The 27,994-nt window shown below is 38.8% G+C and overlaps 1 pseudogene; it reads right to left on the reverse strand.

Moving 5' to 3' along the window:
• Positions 1-18,318: 18,318 nt before the first annotated feature.
• On the reverse strand, positions 18,319-26,912 carry LOC108719736 (annotated as a pseudogene).
• Positions 26,913-27,994: the final 1,082 nt, after the last annotated feature.

The following is a 27,994-nucleotide window of genomic DNA, read 5'->3' on the forward strand; positions in this document are numbered from 1 at the left end:
ATACTTGTATTCATTTCATTTTGACAGAGACCAATACTATACCCACTACACAGCAACTGCTTATGTACAAAGCCTTTTAGTCCAGAAAGAGTGCAATGGCCTAACATTAATGGGAGCAGAACCAAGGATAATGGGGGGGTGGGGTCTGGAACAGAGAATAGTTTTTTACCACCTGGGCTCATACTTTTCCTGGGATGGTCAGACTTACTGGTCCAATAGGCCCACTGATATGTGCAGGAACACATCTGCAATATTAATGCACCCAGATTGTGCAGATTGTCACTTGAGACCCACATAAAAGCTGTTGAAAGTGGAAAGAATTTGGGAGAACTCAGTAACATAACCTAGATGTATCTACAGAATAGCTCCCTGAAAGTTCCATTGTAGGAATAAACACAAGATATCAAATACATAGTCTGGGCACAGGGCAGGGGGGCAATCTAGTTACCCTGAGTCCATTATAAGGCATCTCAGTACCTCAGAACAATCCAAATGTCTCGGGGGGGGGGGTGGAGCAAACAATGCTAATACATTTGTGCACCGTGTCGTGGCCTCTTCCAACCTGTCAGTCTCTCTACTGGTGGCAGCAGCTTCCTTGGCTCAATAGGCTAAGAAGGTCTCAACGTTGAATTCACTTGGGGATGACAAACAGGGGTCATTTGTCAAGTGACACAGACAGGGGCCACGAGCAGAAGTCACATAAACAGTTTGGAGAGTTGCCCTTATGCACAATGCTCAGTTTATTAGCCCTAGAATGTATGGGAAAGTAAACTGAGAAGTGACAGGTGATTCATTGAGGTTTCATTTGAACTAGTTTACAAAAGGTATAAATTAGCTTTGTAGCTAATAGTGCGGAACAGGCTCTGCCCCTTCATGCCCAAGGGCCCATCATGCCAGTCTGAGCGAGTCTTTAACCCCATCCTCAACCACCACTTAAGGCTAGTGGAAACAGATGCCCTTGTACTGCACATTTGCATTGCTGCTTACGGCCTGGAAACTTGGCAAGCCCATAGCTCCAAATGCCACTCGCATCCAGTTACTGGTCCTGCTATTTTGGCTCGGAAACTACTTTTTTTCAAATGGACCAACTGCACAGAAGGATTTTAAAGTGATACTGACACTAAAAATTTTCTTTTCAAAATATTAACCTACATTAAAAGTTACCTAAGCTTTTGTAACTAATTGTCACTTGAAGGCCCTAAACCTGACTGTTTTGCCAACCTGACTGTCCCTTCTCAGTCTGTCAGTTAGAGTTTCTAATGCTAACGGACTCCTGCTGCACAAATATGGCAGCCCCCTCATACAGGAACATGGGCAGCGCTGATCCTTGCCTTTATGCCACCTGAGGTGGCCTTCCATTGCCGCCCCCACCCCTCCTCACGGCGCTCACTTTTCAGTGCTGGAGGGGGGTCGGGGCGCTGCATGTCGCTAGTGCAGAGAGAGCACTGAAAACCGGAAATTCAGCTCTTAGTTACCAGGAGCAGCATTTTTGCCGCCCCTGGCAACCAGGGGGCACTGCCGCCTGAGGCAAGTGGCTCAACTCGCCTCACTGGTGGAGTGCCCCTGAACATGGGGGTAAGAAAGGTAATAGAAAAGCATCAGGCAAATACTTTTATGGCAAAATTATAAATAGCATTCAATAATGATGGGTATAAAACAAGATTATTTTTCAGTGGGGCTCATTTATCAACACTAAGCAAATTTGCCCATAGCAACCAATCAGTGATTAGCTTTTAAAAGCCAGCTGCAAGTAGAACAATAAATGCAGCAATCTGATTGGTTGCCACTGGTTACTGCCCAGTGTTGATAAATGACCCCCAGTATCTCTTTAATGTCATTGATCTGTAACCCTGCTAATAACCCTTTCCAGTTTCTTACAAGTAAAAGAGTATTGATACTCCATGTACCTGAATCAGTGATAATTCCTGGTGATGTTACTGCTCCTCTGCATATTTTTATTGGAGCACTTACACAACAGACACACTTCCTATCTGGGGCCAGCACTGCTCTGGAGTATTTTCCTGTGAGTGCCGCCATTTTATTCCATGTCCCAGGCATCCCATGTGCCTAATGAAGTTGGGCACTAGGGATGTCGCGGACTGTTCGCCCGCGAACTAATTCGCGCGAACATCGGCCGTTCGCGTCCGCCGAATGTTCGCGAACGTCGCGCAACGTTCGCCAATTTGGGTTCGCCTTAGCTGGCGCTTATTTTTGCCCTCTCACCCCAGACCAGCAGATACATGGCAGCCAATCAGGAAGCTCTCCCTCCTGGACCACCCCCACACCCCCTGGACCACTCCCCTTCCATATATAAACTGAAGCCCTGCAGCGTTTTTTCATTCTGCCTGTGTGTGCTTGGAAGAGCTAGTGTAGGGAGAGAGCTGTTTAGTGATTTGAGGGACAGTTGATAGTAACTTTGCTGGCTAGTAATCTACTTGATACTGCTCTGTATTGTAGGGACAGAACTCTGCAGGGATTTGAGGGACAGTGAGTTTAGGTTAGTTAGCTTTGCTGACTAGTAATCTACCTTCTACTGCAGTGCTCTGTATGTAGCTGCTGTGGGCACTGCTTCTGATCTCTCATCTGCTGACTGCTGCCTGTAACCCAATAGTCCTTGTAAGGACTGCTTTTATTTTCTTTTTTCTTTTTCTACTTTGCTACTATAAGAGCCCAGTGCTATTAGTCTAGCTGTGTTGGGGAGTGGGACTGGTGTGCTGCTCCTCCTAGTAGTTCACCACTACCAGCACCAACCAGAGTCAAAATTGTTACAAAGTATCTTATTTGCACCTGTTAGCTGTTCTGAGCTCTCTGCCAAAAGCTAATTAAGTTAGAAACTGGTTTTTTTCTGGCTGTTCAGTGCAGAGAAAAGAGGGACTGGTGTGCTGCTCCTCCTAGTAGTTCACCACCACCAGCACCAACCAGAGTCAAAATTGTTACAAAGTATCTTATTTGCACCTGTTAGTTGTTCTGAGCTCTCTGCCAAAAGCTAATTAAGTTAGAAACTAGTTTTTTTCTGGCTGTTCAGTGCAGAGAAAAGAGGGACTGGTGTGCTGCTCCTCCTAGTAGTTCACCACCACCAGCACCAACCAGAGTCAAAATTGTTACAAAGTATCTTATTTGCACTTGTTAGCTGTTCTGAGCTCTCTGCCAAAAGCCAATTAAGTTAGAAACTGTTTTTTTTCTGGCTGTTCAGTGCAGAGAAAAGAGGGACTTTCCAGTACAAAAGAGGGACAGGGGGTTGAGTGGTCAAAAGAGGGACAGTTGGGAGGTATGCAAGTGCCACCTAGCTGTGTGAGCTTTTTCACATTCTGTCTAAATAACAATAATAATTCCGTGTCCGTAAACATCACCTGAGTGATGTTTTTACAGCAGCAATAATATATTCCGTATCCACTACTGTATACGTTGCCCTTGCAGGCATTGTTTGCCCAGTCTTTAACCAAGTGCCACCTAGCTGTGTGAGCTTTTTCACATTCCGTGTCCAGAAACATCACCTGAGTGACGTAGTGTGATTTCTGCCCTTTACAGCACAAAACGCAGCGCTGTGTCAACAATGTATTTTTCAGAAACATTTTTGCCCTTGATCCCCCTCTGGCATGCCACTGTCCAGGTCGTTGCACCCTTTAAACAACTTTAAAATCATTTTTCTGGCCAGATATGTCTTTTCTAGCTTTTAAAATTCGCCTTCCCATTGAAATCTATGGGGTTCGCGACGTTCGCGAACTGTTCGCATTTTTGTCCGGAAGTTCGCGAACATGTTCGCGAACATTTTTTCCGACGTTCGCTACATCCCTATTGGGCACAAGCACAGAAATTGGCAAAAAAATGAGAAAGTGAATAAATCAGCTTTTACGTACAGTACACATGCTCTAGAAATGTAGTGTTTGCTGTAAGATCTATCCTTACCTCCTGTGCAGCATTTGTATGTAATCAGTTTGTGTAATATATACGCCTTCTATCATACAGTGCTGCTGCAGAATATGTCGGTGCTTTATAATAAAAAGTATTTATTATTAAAAAAAAGCAGCCGTCCTTATTCATCATAACTGGGGTGCAAATAAGGATATGTCCTTGGTTTTCATGTAGGATTTATGTAGAATTAGTCACCAGATCCAAGTGTCTTGCAGCTTTTTCCCTAAACCTGCAGGTGACGAGTCCCTCAGTTGGCCCCTCAGTGCCCAGTGCCAGCCAGTTGCCTTTGGCAATAAACACTTCAATATTTCTTGTTTGGCTCTAACATAAAACCCACTAGTGAAAGAGATGATTATATTGGTGAAATTTTAGATTATATTTCACTTCAACGCACAGTGTTTGTGTTGGGTGACACTATTGCTCCAGGCAAGTAACTATCCAGTGACTCACACGGGTTAAACCAAGGGCTTTTTTGGGTAGCTGCTTGTTAACTTTCCCTTTGTTGTGTTTTGCCTGTACATTCTGCAAATAAGAGCATACTAATGTTTAGCTGTACATTGAATACAGGAGGCTGTTTCACCTTTGGGGCAAAGGCAAAGGCTGATTTGCAGATTTTTTTCACCTCAACATTTTGTTGCTCCATTGCAAAAAAACACTCCAAATTACCCCTCTATTAACTTGAATTAAAAGCACCTGAAAGTGTTAGGCGCAGTTTTGGGACAGACATTGTAACTTTAACCAAGGTATCTCATAATTCTACAGTTTACATATAATAAATAACAATATCATATAAACAGTCTAAACGGTAATTATACTGCACTACGCAAATCTTACCATAAATTGCTCCATTCTTTATTAGGTGCCAGAATTTGGCAATTGGTGGGCACATGTGTCTGCATTTTGCATTATCATTGCTGCATCTGTGACAGAGTGATGGCTCCTCATGACCCGTTAGGGGTAATTTTAGTGACGGACTGGGACACCAGGGGCCCACCCAAAAACCTTAGAAGCCAACTAGGAGAGAGGGACCCGCTCTCAGTACTTTTATTCTTCCTCCCTCACTCAACCTCTATTCGCTTAGTCTCTTTTCTTTACATACAATAATCTATTATTACATGTATTTAGCCTCTGTGTTATCATAGAAAATAGGGAATGGCCATGAAATATGCCAAATGTTTAGCAGCACGAGGGACCACTGACACCTGGGCCCACCGAGAGTTTTCCTGGTATCCCAGCGGGCCAGTCCAACACTGGGTTATTTATACAGGTTAATATAAATTTGAAGAGTAAATTTTAACTTTTATTTATAAAGGTCTCTCAAGAGTGGAGATAAAATAACAATATACATGGAAGCAGTTGCCACTGATCTAAAGATAGGAGAGTAAGGAAGATGCACATGTTTTGAAATAGCAGTTAAATATCAAGGAAATGCACCTGCAATAACATATCCTACATGTGTGTGTGCTGTGCATATAAATCCCTCCAAACAAACTGACAAGTGCAATGACTGTGTCTATAGTACGAGCAGTTAATGATATCTCACAGTGCCCTGTTCAAATTATTTTCCAAACTAAAATCTGATATCTGCTTTATTCCAAACATTATTTCTGGAATGCTTTTCATACACTGACATTTCTTTGACCAGTGATTGGTGGTATATACAGTGATCATTTATTTTTTGTGCTACAAATATATATTTTTTTGTTTCAATACAAACATTGAACTAGTCTCGATTTATCCATTCATGAAAACATTACTAAGTTAGTGACCATTTTACATTAGGGGGCACATTTGTCAAAAGGTGAAAAGTCATACCTACCAACTGTCCCATTTTCTGTAGGACAGGCCTGATTTTGACAGCTCAGCCGTCAGTCCCAGGCTTCTTACTGAAATGCACGAGTTTCTCTTTCTCTTGCACAGATACCAGAAATGTTTTTTCAAAACCCATCAGTTAATAGTGCTGCTCCAGCAGAATTCTCCATTGAAATACATTTCTCAAAAAAGCAAATAGATTTTTTTAGATTTATGTTTGAAATATGACATTGGGCTAGACATATTTTCAGTTTTCCAGCTGCCCCCAGTCATGTGTCTTGTACTCTGATAAACTTCAATCACTCTTTACTGCTGTACTGCAAGTTGGAGTGATATCACCCCCTCCCTTCCCCACCCCCAGCAGCCCATCAGCAGAATAATGGGAAGGTAACCAGATAACAGCTCACTACCACAAGATAACAGCTGCCTGGTAGATCTAAGAACAGTACTGAAAATCCTGATCCCACTGCGGCACATTCAGTTCCATTGAGTAGGAGAAACAACTGCCTGCCAGAAAGCAGTTCCATCCTAAAGTGCTGGCTCTTTCTGAAAGCACATGACCAGGCAAAATGACCTGAGATGGCGCCTACACACCAATATTACAACTAAAAAAAATACACTTGTTGGTTCAGGAATGACATTTTATATTGTAGATTGAATTATTTGCAGTGTAAACAATGTAATTTAGAAATAAAAACGACATCAGAAAAATCATGACAGAATCCCTTTAATTGAAATAAGAGGCTTTTGGCAGAGAGCCCAGAGCTCTTAGCAGTTGCACTTTGATACATTTGTAACAATTTAAGCTAAGCAAAGATACAATTGTAATTATTTTAGTCTTTTGGGAGAACCGAGACTCACAGCATAAAGGGTCATTTCAGCTAGCAAAACTGTTATAACATACAAAACATGGCCCTGAAATTCCAAAAAATGTGTCCAAACTTTCAGAATTTATAACATAACAAATTTTGTAAAATGGACACGTAATTAGGGGGTGTGGTCATAAAATAGGCATGGACAAAATTTTTCGTCCTCTATGTGCCCCTGATACTTTTGTCCCTCTTTACATTTTTAATTCTTGGGAGGTATGCTATAGAATACTTTAATAATCCTAAATAAGTTAATAGAGCTGTGAAGTTCTCCTTATATACAGTATATCTTATTATGTCACCAGGCGTGGGCTTCATTGTCTGGCGCCCCTAGGCCGCCAGGCCCTAGAGTCCGCCGGCTTTGTCGAGCACTGCCCTCATTCCAGTGCGAGCGCGTGTGTGCAGGCACGCATGCGCCAGATCGTTGGGGAGCTGTGGTGCCCGGTTCATTGTAGTGAGCCCAGTGCAGCATGCCACCCCTGAAAATTTGCCGCCCTATACCTCGCCACAAATCCGGGCCTGTATATCACTGACATATACATAGTATATCATAAGAATAAGAAAAAATATATTGTATATACAGTATATATATATATATATATATATACAATGTATATATATATATATATATATGTAATATAATCACTATACACAATATAATAATTATTCGTGAGACAGAGCGAACCTCACTAAAGAGCCTAAAAGACAAAGATAAAACGGTTCGGCCGTGGTAATAAAGACACAGTCGTCATGTGAAGCGGAGCAATTTAGTAGTTGACAACCAAGATTTTCTGCACACCCATGTCTGATTCTATTTGAATCGCCTGCAGTTGAGTCAGGCACATCATAGACACTATTACACTGGCTTAGACAGTAAGCTCTGTGTGGCAGGGAACTCCTTCCTATTGTGTTTCTAACATTTTAAACAATTAATTTAATTTTGTAATTTTAATTAATTTTTTTAAATATTTTTTTTAATTTTTACATCTTGAATGGAACTGCATTTTGAATGTTATTATTGAATTGACTGTTTGTCCTATGAGTGTATTATTCTACTGTACAGAGCTGGGTTCACAACTATATAACTATAAATAAAAAGACACCTGCAGCATTGAACCACTCTAGCCACACCGTAGTACCTGGATAGAGAACTGGCTAAAAGATAGACTACAAAGAGTGGTGGTAAATGGAACATTTCTAATTGGACCAGTGTTGTAAGTGGAGTACCGCAGGGCTCTGTACTAGGTCCCTTGCTTTTCAACTTGTTTATTAATGACCTGGAGGTGGGCATTGAAAGTACTGTTTCTATTTTTGCAGATGATACTAAATTGTGCAGAACTATAGGTTCCATGTAGGATGCTGCCACTTTGCAGAGTGATTTGTCTAAATTGGAAAACTGGGCAGCAAACTGGAAAATGAGGTTCAATGTTGATAAATGCAGGTTATGCACTTTGGCAAAAATAATATAAATGCAAGTTATACACTAAATGGCAATGTGTTGGGAGTCTCCTTAAATGAGAAGGATCTAGGGGTTTTTGTAGATAACACGTTGTCTAATTCTGGGCAGTGTCATTCTGTGGCTACTAAAGCAAATAAAGTTCTGTCTTGCATAAAAAAGGGCATTAACTCAAGGGATGAAAACATAATTATGCCTCTTTATAGGTCCCTGGTGAGGCCTCATCTGGAGTATGCAGTGCAGTTTTGGACTCCAGTCCTTAAGAGGGATATAAATGAGCTGGAGAGAGTGCAGAGACTAAGTGCAACTAAACTGGTTAGAGGGATGGAAGACTTAAATTATGAGGGTAGACTGTCAAGGTTGGGGTTGTTTTCTCTGGAAAAAAAAGGTGCTTGCGAGGGGACATGATTACACTTTACAAGTACATTAGAGGACATTATAGACAAATAGCAGGGGACCTTTTTACCCATAAAGTGGATCACCGTACCAGAGGCCTCCCCTTTAGACTAGAAGAAAAGAACTTTCATTTGAAGCAACGTAGGGGGTTCTTCACAGTCAGGACAGTGAGGTTGTGGAATGCACTGCCGGTTGATGTTGTGATGCTGATTCAGTTAATGCCTTTAAGAATGGCTTGGATGATTTTTTGGACAGACATAATATCAAAGGCTATTGTGATACTAAACTCTTTAGTTAGTATAGGTATGGGTATATAGAATTTAATTAAAAGTAGGGAGGGGTGTGTGTATGGATGCTGGGTTTTCATTTGGAGGGGTTAAACTTGATGGACTTTGTCTTTTTTCAACCCGATTTAACTATGTAACTATGGACCTATGTTGTCATGTACACCCACTTTTTCCAGTCCGTTACAGAGGATGGGGAAAGGCAGTTACAGGGAATATTGGGAACATAATAGGTGATCATGATGACGATGACGAACCTATCATCCGTAACGTGTCAGGTGACGTGGTTCCTGTTTCTCTGTTTAATGGCCTGAAATAAACGATGATGTTTTAACAATTTTCCATGGAGTAGGTGCAGTTCTATTCTTTGGATCTTATAAATAAAATATACATACAAAAGTTAAAGGAAAACTAAAGCTTAACAAAGAAGTAGGCTAGAAATAATGTGTACTATGTTTTTGGACCTTTTTTTACAAACTCAAGGTGATCACAGCCCTCTAGCTCTAACCAAAAAATAACATCCCACATTTTTCATGCTAATCTACAGCACATTCTTTCGACTTTAACAACCCATAGCGCACTGAGCATATGGTTTAACAAGGTGCAAGATGGCGAGCTCCTGTACTGTTTTGAAGAACTGGATCATTACTGTCATTACTCTACTCTCTGTACCCTAAGTTCAGTATATAAAAAAACAGCATTTCTAGCCAAGTTCATTAAAAGAGAACTGTATATTCTAAACAAAACATCAATAATTTGCTATCCTAATAAGTCATAAAAAATTCCTATTTGGCAAATATATTGAGCCACGATTTTGTGATGTTGTGTGTCACTCACTGATTACCTGATAGCACATACTGTTTAAAATATATATATATATATATATACACAAGTCCCAAAGGTGCACTCCGTTTCCTGTGTAAATGCCGGGGTGCCAGCAAACATCTAATGGTATATCTGCAGGAATAGCGACACTCACGGGACTCTTTTGAGGCTTAAGAAATGTGATACTTTATTGGAGACTCAACATCGTTGTCAGGAGAATACAGAACAAAAAACCTTTTGTTCGGTATACAAATAGGATCCGCACGCTCAGGTCTTATAAATATTATCAAAATATATTTAAAAAGGCCTCGGAGGACTTCTTTTTAATAAAACTTTCATAATATTTATAAGACCTGAGAGTGCGGATCCTATTTGTATTTTATAGATTTATAATTGAAGATACTGCACTCAGGCAATTGAAACTTTTTATCGTGAGTGCCGGCTTTTCGATGGATTATATATATATATATATATATATATATATATATATATATATATATATATATATATATATATATATATATATATATATATATATACAGTTCAAGAGGACCCGCACTCCTTGGTTAGTGAACCAAAAATATCTTTATTTTTCAAACTTGTGCATCCAACGTTTCGACCCACATTAGGGCCTTTATCAAGAACAAAATACAAGTGTGCTGGTGAGAATTTAAACCTGTGTAGCTCCTCCCAGTGTTACAAAGGCACCAATCATAAAGGCATATAAATCCACATTGCATGTAATCAGCCATTGGTGAAAAAAATTGTGCAATATCTTAGCTCACCATGTGATGTCGCTGTTTTCTTTTTCAGAATAAGTCCATTCAATAAAAAACATCCTTCCCTGTGCATGTTTTTTATTGAATGGACTTATTCTGAAAAAGAAAACAGCAAAATCACATGGTGAGCTAAGATATTGCCTTTGTAACACTGGGAGGAGCTACACAATACTTGGGACCTGGGGTTTTCTGGATAAGGAATCTTTGTGTAATTTGGATCTTTATACTTTAAGGGGCACATTTACTTAGCTCGAGTGAAGGAATAGAATAAAAAATACTTTGAATTTTGAATTTTTTTGGCTACTTTGACCATCGAATTGGCTATGTCGACCTTCGACTACGACTTCGAACTAAAAATCGTTTGACTATTCGACCATTCAATAGTCAAAGTACTGTCTCTTTAAAAAAAACTTCAACCCCCTACTTCGCCACCTAAAACCTACCGAGCATCAATGTTAGCCTATGGGGAAGGTCCCCATAGGCTTTCTAGCCAATTTCTGATCGAAGGGAAATTGTTCGATCGATGGATTAAAATCCTTCGCTAAATCGCTAAATCCTTCAACTTCGATATTCGAAGTCGAAGGATTTAACTTCGACGGTCGAATATCGAGGGTTAATTAACCCTCGATATTCGACCCTAAGTAAATGTGCCCCTAGGTCTATTAGAAAATCATGTAAACATGAAATAAAGCCAATAGGCTGGTTTTGCTTTCAATAAGGATTAATTATATCTTAGTTTGGATCAAGCACAATGTACTGTTTTATTATTACAGAGAAAAAGGAAATAATTATAACAAATTTGGATTATTTGGATAAAATCGAGTCTATGGTAGACAGCCTATCCGTAATTCGGAGCTTTCTGTATAACATGTTTCCGGATAACGGATCCCATACCTATACCTGAAGAAAAACGAAACTGTTTGGGTCAAAACTGAACAAGATTCCATCCATTCCAGGGCTCTACACAATTACATCTGCACTTGATTCTTTAGAGACAAACCTGCTGTGTCTATAGGAAGTCTGGAATTACGACCACCTTCAAGTTATCGGTAGATTCATTGTCTTAGTCTTAGTCAGTAGGTGCAGATGAGATTCAATAGGTAGATGGCACTTGACAGAAATATGTGCAAGTGCAAATAGTTTGCTTAAAAGCAAGGTACAATGATTGAGTCTATTTTTGTGCAACCCACTTGTGGTTGTTTTATTTCAATGAACCATTTAAAGCTATAACTGCTGCAGAAGGGACATGATCTTAATTTGTGGGCACTTATTTAAGTTTTAGTGCTAGAAATAAAAACTAACAGAAAATACGGCCATAAAATCATAGAATTGGTCAAGCAAATGAATTATTTTAGCCCATGATATAATTAATATTTTTTGTGTGTAAAATTCAGGTTCACTGACCCAGAACTGCCCCTAATTTTCTACGAATGTAATTCCTTTTCTGTTCGCTACTCCATTCTTGTTTCTTGAGATTAACTATGTCATTAGTCCAGGATGACAGCTATATGCATCATTATTTTATCGGGTTTATTATTGCTGCTAGACTTTTGTATACACTTTCGCAATGTTATTAATCACATTACAGAACCCTGTACCAAAAACATGGGTAGTGCTCCCTGTCTTCACTTGATGTCAAATCTCAGCTATAAGCCAGAGGTGTTTGTGTATTTATTTATGTAATGACATAATGTACTCTAGTACTGCTACGCTACTGTCAGTTCTGTGCAAACAGCTCATTTAACCAAGTAAACGGATGTTTCCTGTAGAATGTTTTTTTAACGAATAGATCATGACTTACAACATGGTTGTACAACAACTTAATTTAAATATAATCCAGTCTGTGACTACCAGGAGTGTAACAGGCACTAGATTTACATACGGACTGTTGCTTGAAGTCCAGATATTGTTTGCAACAGAATAGTACTCTTATTTGGACATGGGAGAGAAACCTGGTAAATGAGAGGGTAGAGATGGAAAGAGACAAGCTTAGTAAAGTATTGTGCAGACAGCAGAAATCTAAAGATGGCCATACAAGCTCAGATTTGGTCTGGCAGTTTAGTCAATTTGACCACCAGTACGTGAATGTCAGGACTACCTGCCAGCTTCCACTCCTACAAGCATTGCTGTGCTGGAAATTAAGCAATTCTCTCCCACACCGACACAGATATAGGGGGTTATTTATCAAAATCCAAATGTAAAAATCCAAAAAAAATCCAAATCCAAATCCAAAAATAAAAAAGTCAGACCAAACTTTAGTTATCATTAAAAAAACACAAGTAGATCGGATCGGGGACAAACTCGACAAAATCAAGTGAAAACCTGTATTATACTATTTCCTGAGAGTTTTTTCTTGAATCACTCGTTTTTTTGGGGCTTTTTCCTGAAAAGCCCGAATTTTTCGGATTTTTACCTGAAAAGTCCCAAATAGTCTGGCTAATTCCAGACCACATAAACTTGCAAATTGGATAAGGACCTCTCCCATTGACTTAAATACAACCTCGGCAGGTCTGAAATGTCGGATTTTTGGATTAAGACTTTTTGGATTTAGACTTTTTGCAGCATAAAAGCCCAAAAAAGTTTTTTTCCCACTAAAAATTCAGATTTTATAAAGAGAATAATGTTTCTATATCTAATGCAAAGCCTTTCTAGAAGAGTAGAGGCTGGTATAGCACACAAGAGAGGACCAGCTCCATATAAACACCCTTGGTTTGTGAATGAGACATTAGCCAGGCAGACGTCAGATACTTTTGGTCATATGATTGTGAATATGACACACACTACATTACACACTGTGTGTAAATGTCAAGTCATCATCAAAATCTGTATATATCACACTTTGCAACCTATTGTTTACTGCTATAAAGCTTTCTCCCTTACCTTCAAATACCGTATATACCGTATAAGCCGACCCAAGTATAAGCCAAGGTACCTAATTTTACCTACGAAAACTGGGAAAACTTATTGACTCGAGTATAAGCCTAGACACAAATACAGTTCTGTCTCCCAGCAGCGCACATTCCGCCAAAGCGACCCCCCCAGCGATCAACCGGACTTCTTTGCAAAGTTGATGGTGACAGAGAATTGCCAAACGGATTACTGTGTGCATTGTCCCACTGTCCCACTACCATGTGCAGAGGGTGCTGTTTGATATTGCCATCACTGTTAATCTTTCGTATAACCAACAGAGGGCGCTGTGTGATATTGCAGTCACTGTTATTCTTTCATATAACCAACAGAGGGCGCTGTGTGATATTGCAGTCACTGTTATTCTTTCATATAAAAAACAGAGGGCGCACATTTTTATTCTTTCATATAACCAACAGATGGCGCTGTGTGATATTGCAGTCACTGTTATTCTTTCATATAACCAACAGAGGGTGCACTGTTATTCTTTCATATAACCAACAGAGGGCTCACTGTTATTCTTTCATATAACCAACAGAGGGTCGCTGTGTGATATTGCAGTCTCTCCCCAAGTGAACTGTTGGTATAGGAATGATTAAAAGTGACTGCAATCTTAGCTACTGCCCACTGACTTGAGTATAAGCCGAGGTAGACTTTTTCAGCACATTTTGGATGCTGAAAAACTCGGCTTATAATCGAGTATATATGGTAATCACATTTAGAGGCACGCTTATCAAGGGTCGAATTTCGAATTCATATGAGTTTTTTTAAACTCCTATAAATTCAAAATTTGACTAGTCAAAATTTATTAATAAAATTAAATTTTTTAAACTCCAACAAATTGAAACGACCTGAAAACTCGAATCGAATTCGATTCAAATTATAAAAACTCTATTCAAATTTTTAAAATTTATGGGACTTTAAAAAAAACTCATATGAATTTCGAAATTTGACTTGATATTTAGGCTTTGCACTAGATATAAGAACATTATTAGTGGGATTTGGTTTAATTAAGCCACAAGAGCATAAGTGGAATTGGGCACTGATGTTGGGTGAGTGAGCTATTGGCTTGCGAGGGGGGTCCACGAAGATGGCAGAGGGGTCCAGGGGGCCGCACAGAGAACATAATTGTACTCTCTACATTAGAATAGCCGAATTTGAAAAACAGAAATTCGTCTCTTAACGTTACCGGAAAAAACTTGAATGTCAGGAAGGATACAAACGACTCCAAATTGATCCCTGGACCTTTCCCATTGACTTATACAGTAATTCGCCAGGTTTTAGGTGGCAAATAGTCAAATTGAGTTCTTAAAGGGCCAGAGTAGGATAAATCAAGAAAATCAAATTCAACATTTTTTCTAAAATTAAAATTTCCACTTCGACCCTATATAAATCTGCCCCTTAATCACATTGTACTGCTTTTGTCTATAAATACTGCCCTTAAGAGTTCTCTACAAAATGAAGAAGGAAGGTGGTGAAGCCACAGTTACCTCCACTGAATTGTGTCGTTTGCCAACAGAGCAAGTCTCCACGTTCATGTCAGAAGATGATATATTTATCCCAGCAAAAAGAAAACAAATTATACAGAGATTAACTCCCACCTTTCATGTAAATCCCATGAAATAAAATATAATAATGTGTATATATTCACAAAGAGAAAACAAGTGGGCAAAAATGTAGATATTGAGTTTAACCACTGAAGCAAGACAAGATGCTATTTTATATTTATAAATGCAACAGCATCCTGAGTTCTGGTTACTAATACAGTAGGAGATGCGGTTTGTTGGGAGAAAAAGAACGCCATTCATATATCTCACAGAAAATCAACTGCAGTATTGAAATGCAGGTTTCTTACGAATACGTTTTTATTGGAACAAGACTGTAATTAATTATACAACACTTGATCAGGCACGGTTGAGAGAGAGAGAGAGAGAGAGAGAGAGGGTGAGAGAGAGTGAGAGAGAGTGAGAGAGAGAGAGAGAGAGAGAGAGAAGGAGAGAGAGAGAGAGAGAGAGAGAGAGAGAGAGAGAGAGAGAGAGAGAGAGAGAGTTCATGTTTCAGGGTTAGGAGTGGGAAAATGTAAGGAAAACGAATATCAATCTAAAGAAAAATATGAGTTATAGGCTTGTATACACAAACGAATTTTAAAACAAAATATCCTGTCTGTATTTACAATTGACAGGTACATTACATTATACAGGTATGGGATCTGAAAACCAGTTATCCAGAAAGCTCCAAATACTTTCATAACCAAATTTTGTAAAATGAACATGGTAATTAGGCGGTGAGGTCACAAAAATGGGCAGGGTCAAAAAATTGCCGCACTCTGCTTGGCAGATCTCTTTGTCCCTCTTTCTATTTCCAAAATGTTGGGAGGTATGGACACACCTTAATTCACCTTCACACTGGGCCCCGCATCTGTCTGGAAACATAGTCTCCACTCAAGTGGGCTCCAAAATGCCCAATTTTGCATTTCTGCCTGCATACAAGTGGAGGCAATGTTTTTGGGTGCAGGCACATCGATCAGCAGAGCAGCAGTGGATTCTCTGAAGGCTGAGATCCGAATAGTGTGGCACTAGACTTGCTTTTGACAATAGGTATAATAAACAATATATTTATAATATATATTCTGTACATAACCATGTTCATGCCGTGCATAGCCCGCTTTGAGGGAGTAACGAACTAGGGCTTTGGAAAAGTCCATGTTGCAGAACAGAAGCCATTAGTCACACATGGTTATTTGCTATGGCAACATAAAGCTGCAGGGCAGTTTATATTTTCAGGGTTCGCAGATCCTACTTTTGTAAAGGGGTAAAAAAACCTTTAACCAGAAGCCATCACTGTACGCAGTACATCCTCACACATTGCTTCTACTTTTACAGTTTCTATTTGTGCCGGGTCCCCTTGCCTTCACACCCCGTTCACACAAAAAATGAAGTGCAAAAGAGCTAAATTTTTCACGATCTGGAGGAAAAAAAGGGCTGATTTAGGGGAAGACAATGGGTGAAAGGATTTTTGTTTGCTCTGGTCCTATCTGTAAAATGTGTGGGTTCCCTGTCAGTGCTGCTGCTGCAGGAAGTTCTGGGGCCCCAAAAGGTTTCTTGGTTACACTGTTATCAATGATACCTGAACATGGATCTGATGTAGCCAGCACTTAACCTGGGCTAGCTGCAATGCACCAAAAGAGCCAACCCTGCCCCATGATCTAAAAATATTTTTATCAAGCAGTAATCAGAAAGAAATATCAGGTATTTCATACTAAGCAATCACAGAATGTTTTCTGTGCTGGAACTACAGAATTTTCCAACTCTTTCCCTCCCTATAGATTGGGAGTTGAAGCATGATGTCAATCACTGACATCTTTACATTTTAATAAATCTGTTAATTTTAAGTTTAGGGGGCAGATTTACTAAGGGTCGAACTTTGAAATTCGACATACGAATTGAAATCCTTCAATTTCGAATATCGTATTCTAAGGATTTTTAGCGTATTTGATCGATCGAACGAACAATTAAATCGTTCGAATCGAACAATTCAAACGATTTTTCGCGATCGATCGAAGGATTTCTATTCGACCAAAAAAAACTGAAAAAAAAAGTGCTGTGGAAGGTCCCCATAGGCTAACATTGCACTTCGGTAGCTTTAATTTGGTGAAGTATGAAGTCAAAGTTTTTTTTAAGGAGACAGCACTTCGATTATCGAATAGTCGAACGTTTTTTACTTCGAATTGTTCGAATCGAAGTCGAATGGTCGAATATAGCCTATTCGATGGTCGAAGTACCCAAAAATTTACTTTGAAATTCGAACTTTTTGACATTCGAACCATTCACTCGAGTTTAGTAAATCTGCCCCAGTTGTCAGTTGAGTGCCGGGGCAATCTTTTTATACATGAAGAGGACAACCAGCATTGCTGTATTTTTCAAGGAATTCCTTCTGTTTAATTTTTTTTCTCCCTGAAAAAGCGAGAATTATGGAACTTTTCTGTATTTATTTTAATAGATAAAGTTCTGTTCATAATATATAACTAGAGATATTAAATAAAGAAAATTAAAATGGAACTGATCCCTGACAAAAAATTAGAAGTGCTGTACTTTTTGCTGCACCAGCCCAGAAGTACAGCATCCCAAATATGTGACTATCTGGGCACTTACTATGGAGCAGGGTGCAGAAAATAGTGTTTTGCATCTGGTTTTGCACCTTTCAATGTGATTTCTAATAATGTACTGGATCACAGGATGTTTTGATTCAGAGGGTTACTAGGATGGATCTGGTGATCTGCTAGAAACGTATACGATAGCATAATTGAAATAGAGTTTTCTTTAAAAATTTCTATTTCAAAAATTCTTATTTTAACAAAAAGTAGAGTATAACAATGAGTCTACTAAAGCTGAATTGTCCCAGAAACATCGGCTATTAGACAGCTGTGCTCTTGACATTCCCTTAGGTAGAATCTCAGCCATAAAGCAGGGCAGGACTGATGCTTACAATGGGTTTTAGATAGGATCTGTGACACTGAGACAGAATGCTTCTTAATAAACTTGAGCTGTTTTAATTCATAAAATAATTCTTACCTTCCAAAGATTTATTACATTTTTCCCAGATGTGGGGTACCCTGGCCTACCATTGGCTGGTTGTCCTCCAGTACAATCACATCAATTATCCAGCACACTTGGCACATTCAAAAGTTTTTCCTCATAGGGTGCCCTCAATATAATGTGTTCACCTCCACATACCTTCAATTGCGAATGTATAAGAATTGCAGCACTCCAAATATGTGTTAAAACTGCCTTTATTCCAGGTACAGCATAACGACGTTTCGGACACACAAGGTCCTTTTTCAAGCATATCTTCAGCTCAGTCATGCTGCATACCCATACTTTTAGCATTGATTTTTTAAACTGTCAGTATCTGTTTAATATCACTGCATTCTAATGTTTGTGTTTAGCTGATGTACAGCAGCCAGTGGCAACAAGCACAAATATCTTATGGCACTGACATGTAGTCCCTGGCCTAACAAAGTAAACCAAACAGTCCTAGGGCACTTGGTCAAATGCAGGGGCCAATAATGAGCCATTTCAGAGACTGCAAAACGGACTGCAGCGGGTACAGAATAGGGCACCACTTACCTGATATCCTCAGAAATGCTAATATTTCTCTTCCCAACTGACCTCTGTAACTGTCCATGTGTATTAGAGCTTTGTGTTTGAGCCATGACAATATATTTTGGTTGTTCTATAAGCTGATGCCTGAAATTCTGATTGTAAAGCGACCGATAATTGTCAGATTCATCTGTGATATATATGAAGAAAAGAATAAAATTATCATATTTCCAGTACGTGATGTAAAAGCAAAGCTTTGAAAGAATATGTAATTATAAAAGTTTAATATATACTGTATATATACAGTATATACACTATATATTTAATGACATAGTACCACACTCAACAAGAAAACTTGTGAAAAAAATCAAGATTTATTGAAAAAATAAGTATTTGTTCAAGGTTTTTGTAGAGCTGAACCTGTACTCTGCAATGTCCTTTTACATTCTATCAGAACTTTATATGCAGTTAATCATAGTGTTGCCCAGTGAACTCTTTGTTAGCATGTGTAGAAATGTCTCACATAGTTGTGGCAAGAGAGTATTAGTCCAGTCATGTTTTCCAAATTGTTTTCTTCTTCCTAATTCTTGATGCCTTCCAGTTAAGTAAGAACAAAAATTTCTAATCAGGAGAATCGATGAATTATTAATGTATACAGATTTAATGACAAACTAGTTTCAGAAAGAAAAGTTACATTCTCATGTACAGTGTTCTAACTTTGAGTGTTAGGTGATAAGTTATGATCATACACTTTTCTCAGGGACAATTCACAGAAGAACATAGAAAACGCACCACATGTAGCACAAGTTTTTATGAATCCAGTAGAAGAGTAAAATTGTATGAATATAAAAATGCATATATCTAAATCAAAAAGAATAGGTAGAAACTGACATTTACCTAATGTTTTTGAGATGATTATAACCTTTTCTTTATATTTTGGTTTCAAGCAAACTGAATTCTCACTGAGATCCATTCTCCCAAGCTTTGTCCATTTGCTCAGAACAAATTCCAGATCCTGCAAACAGACACAAATTTTCTTAATGTTATTTACAAACTTTATATAAAGTTGCGCTAGCGGCAGCTTCACCAGGCGTAGTTTCGCCAGCGTTACGCAAATTCACTAAAATGCAAAGTTGCGCTCAGGGAGGTAAACGGTAGCGAAGTCGCGACAGCGTTAATTCGTCAAGCAAAGTGAAGTTACGCTAGCGATGCCTAATTTGCACACGCACCAAGTTAAAGTACAATGGACGTATATGTAGCAGCAAATACATTACACTACACAAGCCTGGGAAAGCTTCATAAAATAAAATAGAGTTGTTATATTGCCCTACACATGAGCCCACTGTATAGTTTAGGTGCCATATGTTAGGAAATGTAGGGGGGAAGGAGGGTATCCCCAACAAAAATGTACTGTCTTTTTCAGCCTATCACCCTTAAGAAAGAAAAAGAAGCCAGCGGTTTTTGGGACTAAGAAAAAATTTCAACTTTTTTTGAAGCAAGTCCTATCTACTCTATTGCACTTTGCCTGGTCTGAGGTGGCAAACGCAAGTCTGGCGCAAGAGGTAACGTTCAGTAAAATGCGCAAGTTAGTGAATTAGCGTAGTTACATTCCCTTCGCCATAGCGCAACGTTGCCTTGCGTAAGGGTTCAAAGTAGCGCTAGAGTAGGTCCACTACGCTAGCGAATTTACGCCAGCGCCCGTTAGTAAATCGGCAAAGTAACGAAATTACATCCTGCTGGCCAATTTGCCCTAGCGTTAGCCGCTTCACGCTTTAGTGAATTTGTCCCTTGGTCTGAAGGGAAGGAGAATGATTCTGCCCAGCCCATAGTGCACCCGTTAACCCAGAATACTGTTTTTTTTTTTTTGGAGTTTAACTTTTCATCTTTATTTGTTTTTACAGTTTACAAGAAAAAGAAAAAAGGAAAAATCATTATACCTTAATTATAAGAGAAAAGAAAGTAGGGTAAGTAGGTAGGTAGATAGGTAGTCTCTCCTTGTATTAAATGAGTCTAGCATCAATGCTGGTTAAAAGTATTTAGATTTCCATAACTGCCACTGTTGGTTGGCAGTTTGGACTTAAATGAAATATATTTTGCTTCTAGCAATTAGACCTTCAAAGGTAATGTTAGAGTCTATTATGTATACCAGGTCTTATTTTATTTCCATAGTCATAGTTAACCCAGAATAATGTTAACCCAGCATCATTTTAAAAATTCAGTATTTAACATTGCTCATGAAGTACAGAATTGTGAATTTCTTTAACTTGCATTTTAAAAGCCCACATTTTATTAACTACTGTGTTAGCCAATCTATGGCTGACATGATACAACACTGATACTTTCTAAGATCCGTTTAATTGGGGGGGGGGGGAAGCTGTCAGTGTTCCAAACTATAGATGGTGATGGGGTTGTGGCTGCTAGTAGTTTTTTTTTTGTTTTGTCCCAAGCCAAAAAACTTCCATGTTTACAGCCCATTGTTTCCACACTGATCGATACAATTTCAGTTTAGGCCCCTCCAACCCATTTGTTCACAAACGGAGAGAACTGTTAATCCACCTGTTAATGCACACACAAAGTGGATTTTGGCCAGAAAACGTGTTTATGTCAGCAGAGAAAGCGCATTGTGTCTGAAGGCTTATGGGTAAATTTATCAAAGAGTGAAGTTCCGCCACTAGAGTGAAATTCCGCAGCTCTCAATTCATTTCTATGGGATTTTGGAAGGCGTATTTATCAATGGGTGAAAGTGAAAGTTAATCCTTTGATAAATACGCCTATAAAAATCCCATAGAAATGAATTGAGAGCTACGGAATTTCACTCTAGTGGCGGAACTTCACTATTAACTTCACTCTTTGATAAATATACCCCTTGGAAGTGAAGCTTCAGATGGAAAGATTAGCAGACAGTTAGGTCATTTCTGGCACCCCAGCAGGCGTTTTTAATCTGGTTGCTATTGTGCTGCCTGGAGTTTTAATCCCAGTAAAGTGAAATAGATCAAGTTAACAGGGTGAACATCCAAACATCTCATGACTCCACAGACAACAAGCAAATTTTGGGTGACCTCCATCTGGCAATTTAAAACCAGGCCCAGACTGGCAATCTGTGGGCTCTGGCATATGCCAGAGGGGTTGCTGTAAGGTGCCATAGAAAGCAACTATTAAGTGGGCTGGTGGGGGCTGTTTGGGCCTCTGTGTAGTAGGAATGCCAGGGCCTATTTTGAATCCCAGTCCAGCCCTGTTTAGAACTATGACACATATTGATTCCAAGCAGTTCTATAAATTCCCCATATATGAAAATGTTCTGTATTGAATTTCAGAAATTCAGAAAGCTACCAAGGCAGTTTATTGCCAATAGATTAGCCACATCAGTGTAAGATAGAATACCATTTTTATTCTTTAGAATGATTTACCATACCTGAGAAAACAGCTGAGTAAACAGCTCTAGAAGCTTTCTCTGTTTGTTTAGGATAGCAGCTGCCATATTAGCTTGCTGTGACATCACTTCCTGCCTGAGTCTATCCCTGCTCACCCATTGCTCTTGGCTCAGATTACAGCAGGGAAGGGAGGGGAGCAAACTGAGCATGTCCTGGAGGTTTAAGCTGAAAACAGGAAGTCTGATACAGAAGCCCATGAGTACACAATAAAAGGAAAGAAATGCTGTGTTTCTTTTGACACAGGACTCAGAGCAGCATTACTTTGAGGGTTTACTGGTGTATTTATATAGACCTTTCTGATAAAGCTTACTTAATTTTAACCTTTCCTTCTCCTTTAAAGATTTCTATGCTGATCAAAATGCGTTCAGCTGCTAGTGCTCAGCACTGCTCATCTATCAGCCATCTGAATCCTTACACACCACAGCAAATCGCATGCCGGAAGAATGGATTCAGACAATTTATGTGCTGGAAAATTTGTGTTTATTATTATGAGATTTAGATTTATAATGATCATCAAGGAAAGCAGAAAATGATACATTACAATGAAATGCACAATTTATAGCAGCGGCCTTTGATTAATATATTGCTACTTTCAAGCATTTTTTTTTTTGCCAACTGCTACTCAGTTGATAAATGACCCAGAACATTCTGGTGCTATTGTATGTTTATGTTAGAATACACTAATTCTGTGGTGAGATATGATTACCTCTTTGGATACGCTCTATTTGTTTATTGCCTTCCTGTCTCTAATAAAGTACGTTCATTTCCAGATTTCCAATAGCACTTGCTGAAAGGAGCAGTTTTTTGAGGAGGTGTCTCTATTTGATAAATGATCACGTCAGGCTATCACTTAGAGGTTACTGATTTGTCCTGAAAACAAATCAAAATGAACACACAAGGGATACACCACTGGCATTAGCCTTCTATACCATTAATGCTGCTCATTTATGAACCTGTATTTGAACTGTGCGGCATCATTATTATTGGGAATGACTTCCCCGAGTACTTCACTTCGACTTGAGTCATTTGTCACTCGCTTGACTATCTGTCATAATCTCTGTGGGAAAAGACAAAATCCATATCGCTGTCCTGGGCCTTGACTAGGTCATGAACAAAATGCATCCATCTTTTTTGGTTCTGTTTTTCTAATAATCGAAGTTGCATCCATTAATGGCACGTTGAATAAAGAAATGGCCATGGGAATATTTTAACTATATCAGTCAAATCATGGAAATAGGCCAAGGACTCCAAAGTTAAGAGGAAAAACTCCAAGTTCTTGTATTACTATTTAGTAGAAATGTGTTGCTACAGGATTGTATTAAAATGAGATGTAAATATTACATGTTTGAAGGAATAAACAGCTACAGTACAAATTACTGGATAGTCATAGAAACAGCTGTGTTTCTTTTCATCACTGGAACTTGTGAAAATGTGCAATGCATGAAATGTTCATTATGTGGCAGGGAGTGTTAACATTTGGAACATTCCATATCTGATTTATTTTATTTTTTATATCTAAAATGGACAGGATGATTTGGGAATGCTAAGCCTGACCTGTATAATTCCTTAAAGTGATACTGACACTAAAAAATGAATTTTAGCATATGAATGTACATTAAATGTTACCTATAGGTCATGTTGATCATTTTTTGCTTGAGAGGTTTGTTTTTGTATATCATTTTTAGTTGAAGTTCCTAAGCCTGACTCTCTGACACTCTGACACTCTGACTTTGCCGACCTGACTGTCCCATCTCAGCCTGTTAGTTACAGTTTCTAATGCTAACGGACTCCTGCTGCACAAATATGGCAGCCCCCTCATACAGACACATGGGGCATCAGACAGGTAATGTAAAAGCATCATGCAAATACTTTATGGCAAAGTTAGAAGTAGCTTGCAAAGCCAATATTATAATAGATGTAAAAAAAAGTTTAATTTCAGGTGTCAGTATCTCTTTAAAGTAGAACTAAAGAAGTAGCTAGAAATGTTGTACATTATGTTTTGTGCTTCTGTACCAGCAAAAGGCAACCACAGCCCTTCAGCAGTAAAGATCTGTGTCTCCAAAGATGCCCCAGTAGCTCCCCATCTTCTTTTCTGCTGATTCACTGCACATGCTCTGTGCTGCTGTCACTTACTGAGCTTAGGGACCCACTCGCAATATACAGTACATATAGAATAGAAATGTCACAATATAAGGCTGATTAGTAATTAATACAGATAATTACGACATAGCAGCACAGAAACCAGTGCAATTAGCATCAGAATTTAATAATCAGCCCTGTATCATGAGCTTATATTACAGACCAATCTCATTTTTTGCCTGATAATATGTGACGACCCCTAAGCTTAGCTTCTCAACAGCTGCTCAGAGCCCACTGAGCATGTGAGTGTCACAGACACTTTCCAAGATGGTGACCCCCTGTGACAAGTTTGAAGTCCTGGATCATTGTTATATTGACAAGCTGACACTTTAGGCTGGTGGAACAAGTTCAGTATGTAAAACCTGGCATTTTTAATCATATTTATTTTTAGAGCTTAGTTCCCCTTTAACAAAATTGATGCCACAGTGACCTTCCCCACTTTATATTTACTGAGACTGGGGAGAGAAAGCTGCCATTCATAATATTTGCAAATTAAAAAGCTACCAGTATTTCTATTTAAACAGTATAAAAAGTTAATAAACACATTGGCATGTGATGCAGTGCTTTATGTGTAAAAAGTGAAAAAATGGCTCAAAAATTTCATTTTTTTTGGACTTTCCCTACCATCTGGTGCCTTGAGCAGTAGTGAAACTTCATTTTCCTGTGCCCTTTGCCTTTGTAATTTTAAATTGATTGCATTGGCTAATGCTTTGACTTCCAGAGAAGAAACCCTGTTCACAAACAGGAAGATATAAAAGAGAGTAAGAGAAAGGGGAACAGTCATTTACCTTCATTTCTTTAAGCTGGTTATCAGCAGCCACAAACTGTGTTAAATTCTCTAAAACAGCGAAGTCCTTTAGCTCGTCTATATTGTTTTTGCTGATGTTCAACACAGAAAGGGATATCTATTGGAATACAAATATATAATTATTTATTTAATGATAAATGCCACAGTCACTTTTGCCACCAACTGAATAGTATTTAACAAGAGCTGTAGAATTCTCAGAAACTGTAAATACGCAACGTGTGTACACTTTGACTATATTAAAGGATCAGTAATACCATTCAAGGAAAACTATACCCCCCAAATGAATACTAAAGTAACAGTTTATATCATATAAAGTGACATATTAAAGAATCTTACCAAACCAAACGGGAATATATGCTTAAATAAATCTTGCCCTTTTACATCTCTTGCCTTGAACCCCAATTTCATGATGGTCTGTGTGCTGCCTCAGAGATCACCTGACCAGAAATACTACAGCTCTAACTGTAACAGGAAGCAAAAGACACAGCTCTGTCTTTTAATTGGCTCATGTGACCTAAAAAGTATGGTTTGTTGGTATGTTTGTGTGCACTGTGAATCATATGATCCCAGGGGGCGGCCCTTATTTTTTAAAATGGCAATTTTCTATTTATGATTACCCAATGGCACATACTATTAAAAAAGTAGATTATTATGAAAATGGTCTATTTAGACGAAACAGGGTTTTACATATGAGCTATTTTATGGAATATCTTTTGTTATAGAGACCTACATTGTTTTGAGGGTATAGTTTTCCTTTAACATTAAAACAAGTTTGTATATGTTCAACCAGTAACTACACATAAGCTATTTCATTGCAACAAATTTCCTGTTTTATATGAGAGATTGTATTCTATAGTATTGTAGAGAGTCCTAATTGGACATTACTGCAACCTATAGCCCAGAGACTATACCCAGAGACAACGGAAAACCCCAGGTCCCGAGCATTCTGTATAACAGTTTCCATATCTGTGTATTCTCACTATACATCATTTTTTTTTCAGCCCCACCAATATATAATGCATAATGAGTAAATTTATATTACCGTAATTTACTTTTCTCTTAGTCCCTTCGGCCGCACCATGAGATCTATTTTGGCCTTCCTGCCGTGTAGGACAAGTGGAGTTAAAATGTTAACAGCCTCAAACCCCAGCTATAAGTAGGAGTAACTTGCTATGCACACTAGTAACCACACAAATCCATGCTTCAAATTTTAATAGGGAGGGAGTATTGCTGCCGAAGGGACTAAGGGAAAAGTAAATTACAGTAACTATAAATGAACTCGTTCCCTTACATACCATACGGCAGCACCATGAGACTTAGCGAGTAATATAGGGCGGGTATCCGGTCACACCGCCTTCTGGAGCACCTTACTACCAAAGGAAGCTTCCTGAGAGGCTAGAAAGTCCACTCTATAGTGCTGAATAAAGGTGTTTGGATTACTCCATGTAGCCTTTCTACATTTATGATCCATGGAAACAGCTGCCTCAGCTTATGATGTAGACAATTTACTTGTCGAATGCGCTTTGATCCCCAGAGGAGGAATAAGGTCTCCTTTTATAGATGTTTGTGAATAGTATCCTTAATCCATCTTGCCAACGAAGATTTGGAAGCTTTGAGACCTTTATTTTTCCCTGCAAAGGAAATTAAGTTGCTCTTCTGTTTCCTGAATTCCTCAGTGCGAGTAATGTCAATTTTTAGAACTCTTCCCACATCCAAAAGTTGTAGACGTGTAAAATTCTCTTGTGGTTCCTGAAAATATGAAAGAAACAATTCCTGATTCTACATTTCCTAACATATGGCACCTAAACTATACAGTGGGCACATGTATAGGGCAAAATAACAACTTTATTTTATTTTATGAAGCTTTCCCAGGCTTGTGTAGTGTAATGTATTTGCTGCTACATACTGTATACGTCCATTGTACTTTAACTTGGCGCCGTATGCAAATTAGGCAACGCTAGCGTAACTTCGCTTTGCTTGACGAATTAATGCTGGTGCAACTTTGCTACCACTCACGTAGCGCTGGCGAAACTACGCCTGGCGAAGTGAGGCAAAGTGCGGCGAAGCTGTCGCTGGAGCCACTTCGGGTCTTAGTGAATTTGCCCCTTAGTCTCTGACTGATGAGACAGGATTCCGAATTCATGAACTTCCTCCACCAGACTGACAATCTTGTCCTGGGGTAAGAAGACTTTCATCTGCACTGAGTCAACTACAAATCCTAGAAACTGGAGTACTCTGTTTGGAGAAAGACCAATTGCCTACAGCAGGTAGGACAGAAAACACGGGTGAAGCCCATTTAGAACAGCACAATTGTAAGTGGAGGTGTCAGTTTCATTACTAAAACTTGTGAATGTTAAAACATCACATTGATTTATTTTGAAACCAGAGTGAAAGGTGAAGTGACTTGGGACCCAACCCCCAGAGAGAACATAACAATAATAGAGTTACATTTCTCAGCTAATTGATTCATATCTAACTCGTTTCAATAAACAAGTCCTGAGCATTTTTTTGTTAATTATTTTCTTCTTTCAACTAAAGAAAGTTCTTGTAAGATTATTTTCCAGAAAAGCTTTTGGTAATAAAGTGCCTTAATATCAGATAGGTACAGATTTCTGCAAATTTGACCTCTGATTTTCACAAAAATGGGTATATTTACTGAAACCAAATGGTATTTAATTTAACTTGTTCATCAATGACTTAGGGGAGGTATTGTAGTGTTTGCAGAGGACACAAAATTATCCAGCCCAATTAATTCCATCCAGGATGTGGCATCTTCGCAACATGATCTTGACAAACTGGCAATCTGGGCAGCTAAGTGGCAAATGAGATTCAATGTTGATAAATATAAAGTCATGCACCTGGGATGTAAAAATATCCACTTATACCCTTAATGGGACTGCACTAGGCAAATCTATAAAAGGACCTTGGAGTGGAGACCTTGTAGATGATAAACTTGGCTGTAGCAAGCAATGCCAGTCAGCAGCATCATACAGTTTTGGTCTCAGGGATATTATTGAATTAGAGAGGGTCCAGAAATAGCTTTAAGAAAAGGTTGGCTTTTTAGCAAGTGAGGGAATACAGGGTTATGGGAAATAGCTCATAGTACAAGTTGATCCAGGGACTGTTCCGATTGCCATTTTGGAATCCGGAAGGAATTCCCCCCCCCCAATTGGAGAGGCTCCAGAATGTTTTTTCTTTGCCATTCTTTAGATCAACTAGCAGTGAGAGAGATTATATAGGCCTTAAAATGTTGAACTTGATGGACGTGTGTTTTTTT

Source organism: Xenopus laevis, chromosome 6S, assembly GCF_017654675.1.
Source record: "Xenopus laevis strain J_2021 chromosome 6S, Xenopus_laevis_v10.1, whole genome shotgun sequence".
NCBI classification, from domain to species: domain Eukaryota; kingdom Metazoa; phylum Chordata; class Amphibia; order Anura; family Pipidae; genus Xenopus; species Xenopus laevis.